The sequence below is a fragment of the Homalodisca vitripennis genome, chromosome 1 (assembly GCF_021130785.1).
Source record: "Homalodisca vitripennis isolate AUS2020 chromosome 1, UT_GWSS_2.1, whole genome shotgun sequence".
NCBI classification, from domain to species: domain Eukaryota; kingdom Metazoa; phylum Arthropoda; class Insecta; order Hemiptera; family Cicadellidae; genus Homalodisca; species Homalodisca vitripennis.
The window spans coordinates 205,221,066-205,224,795 of record NC_060207.1 but is presented as its reverse complement, the minus strand read 5'-3'; positions in this window follow the sequence as shown (position 1 = coordinate 205,224,795).

Genomic DNA, 3,730 nt, shown 5'->3' with positions numbered 1-3,730 from the left:
AGTATATTCAAACATTAATAACCGCACTTTAAAATAGGCCCTTGTGCAAGACACATTCTTTTCTTTTAAATCTACTAGATGCAATAACCGATAATATTAATTCATTTATGGTGATAATTATAAAAGTTAAAACTCCACATAACTATTTTTTCATTAATTTAAGTGTTATGACATAATGTAAATTATATAGTAAACAAATTTATACTTACTAGTACAACAAATTTTGGACCGTGTAGGAAGGAACACTTAATATTCTGCTTTAGGTAGGTCAATCTACATGTTGAAAAAGTCGAGGGAATTCGTGGTTTGAATTAGATTGTTTGAATTATTTTACTTCTCTTTGTAGTGGTTAAACGCGCTTTTTCTTTGTATCGTATTTAAAATATGGTTTATATTTTAGTAATAACATATACTCAGGGTGTTCAGAAGAGGTTTTCACAAATTCTATTATATTTTATAATTAACAAAAAGATATAACTATATTTATATTAAAACGTAATTTTACTATGAGGATATTTTGTTACTATGTACTATGCATCAAGACTTGTAGAAATGCACTTATTCTACATTAAACATAATTTTAATTTATAAGTTTTAAGAATATGCATGATTGTGTCGTATTACTACAATTTATATTACTATACGAAGCAAATATACTTTACAAGATAACAGTGGGAACAACTTTTTCTAAACATCAGTTATTTTATCTTCACTTTTATACATCGTGACCCAGTTACTTCACTCACAAATCTTTCTGCTACATACTTTATTGGTGATTTCCTTCAAAGAAAAACTTGCTTACAAAGCAAAGTATGAATCGATTTCTTACCAAGGCAATAGATATTTAAAATCTGGAGGAATAAAGAAAATTCAATTAGAAAATTATTTTTTTTAAATAGTCATATCACAGATACGTACATGTTTACATAGCTATTCTAGAGAATAAGAGATTTTTTATAGAAAATATATATTGATTAAAATCTATCCATAATATATATTTTGAACATAACATAATCATATTTTGAACAACTCATGAGCATTAAGACAATGAAAGCTAAATTGTCATTGTAAAACATTTATGGTTTTAAACCGCTTCTTTTTTTAATCAATTAACCCCTTGTTAAAAGCCGAGCCTCAGGTGCGCGACCGGCATCTAGAGCTCACTAGCGTTATATCTTAATTAGTAATGACATAGTTTTAAAGTGGTTGTTATACTCTTAAACTTAAGCGCTTCCTATACGAAATTACAGCATGACTTAAAACTTACGAAATTTGACACTATGCTATAAAAATAACATGCAAATACAAATCAGTTGAGTGGACACAGTTATTAGATGCTTCATTTGGAAAACTGTATTTCCTTACACACAGACTGTTATACAATCTAAGGTCAACTGTGACTTGATACACGTGAATTCAATGTGTGAAGCACATCAAGAAATACCTTTTTGCGCTTTTAAAAAAGATAATCCGATTCTGGAATGAGCCACATGGTTGTCCTATTCATTGCGTGAAAATTTCATTTTTTGTTATCATTTAGATTAAAGTTATTACATATAAAGAATTTATAATTAGTTTTATAGTTAAGAACTGAATTTAAAGCCAAAACCTAAAAAAAGTAAAATTGAAATTTATATATTATTTAAGAGTTATTACTATTTTGAAGTACACTAAAAGTAAGTCAATTCATTACTTTAATAAATAGGAAAAAATTTTAAACAATAAAGAATGATTTTACATACAACACTGTTTCCATAATTATCTTAATACACTGCACTTTTCACCGATATTGATGTGTATCACAACAAACCATTATGTATATTTAATTTAGTACCAGTTGAGATCAAATTATACTAATCTCTTATTTGTGAAATTCCTTGTATTTATTAATTTTACATTTTAAAAAACTATATACCACAGCCTACAACTAAAGTTAAAGGTATTCTAAGAAGTGGTGGAGAGGGGGAACCCAGGACTGTTCGGACCGATCATACGAGTCACGTACTGGAAACTAGCCGCTTGTAGCCGCTGACAAGTTAGTGTATACACTATATGGAAATAGATTCAGGAGCTGCGTCTTCTTTTATCCGTTTGAAAACAACACACAACTTACGCTTGCTTTTTTAGAACGTTAGTATCAAGTTTCGTAAAAAAAGTTTATGTATCCTTTAAAATGCCTTACTGAATACAAAAAAATATTAACAAATTATTTACTGGTAATTTTTTATACAAAATCACTCTACTGTAATTGTTCTCATGGTAGCACTTATGTGAAGTTTTTGCATACCCTCACCGAACATGTACTTCATAAATCGACACGTTTTTTGGGGGGGATACCCCGTCAAAAGTGTTTTTATTTCGATATATAAACCCAGGATAAATGTATAAAATGATTTATGCTTTATAACTTTTTATGCTTTATGAAAACGATGACTGTCCTTTAAAAAGGTCCACAACTTCAAATGTTGTACAAACATTATTTTATACATGTGACCGCTAAGTTCGTTAGACACCTGTGTACAACATTTCGTTTCTCTATAGTGGCTGTTTCTTTGTACATACACGCCTCCGTTCATTTTTCACATTAAAAACTGTTTTCCTAAAATCTTATCCAAATTTTTTTGTATCTGGAACTGGATTCAAGATGTTGATTGGATGCAAATTACATGAGAATCGATTAACATCATTTAAATTGTTATAGAATTGACCTCCTTCTTCCGACTTAGCGAATATTTATTTGTGTTATTTATTTTATTCTCTCGTCCAAATAAAAATGATTAGCTAAAGAAAGTCTGTAGTCGTTGGAAAGTTCAATAGAGTAACTGAAGTAAGTACAAATTAGAACAAAATTGGTGCTTCTGTTGACACAGAGTTTATTTTACGTTAATGGCATTTAGTAATTACTTCTTTGGAATCTAAGGTTATCAGAGACTTAATTATCTTTTTAATCTAAATCTTAATTCCTTTAAACTTTTATTTCAAGCTTTTAACTATACTTACAAACGCTACTTACTAATAATGTAAGTAAGGAATCCGCTTGAATTTAAACTTTACATTAGTAGCTATCTTATTTAATTTTAATGTTAAAATTCTCTACACTTACACAATATATTAGAACAAAATTATTAATACTGCGTAATATACGTCGTATTAGTAAATAAATTACCATTCGTATAAAAATAATGTGTTATTTATTCTTAAAAACTCCTAAAAACTACCATAATGTTTGACTTTAAATTTAATAAAAGTCTGTATGTTATAAAACAAAGAACAACTGCATAATGCGATATTTACATATTATTATTATTCAATGCTGTATTGTATTTACATACAAAAGTTTCAAGTTATTATTTTAATGCAACTGGAAAACTGTTTTCGTTAAAGGATATTGACTCTAATGGAGAAAACAGTAGAGTGAAGTTGGTAACAACCATTCTAAAATTCTTTATTGATTAATTTTACTTAAATAATATTTACTTATTCCTAAAAACTATTCTAAAATTTATTTATATAATGTGTAATTTGTTGTTGAAATTTCACGTTTAGTAAGTAAAGAAACAGATATAAAATAGTGCATACACCAAGGAAGTCAGATAGGACCAGTTCTGTTCGTAAAATATTTCAATTTAATTCTAGAAGAAATGGAAAAGGTCACGTTTTTTTCTAATTGTAATGATTTTTTGCTCCTTGAATTAAGAACAGTCGAAGAAACCCAACAATTTTCTTTTAA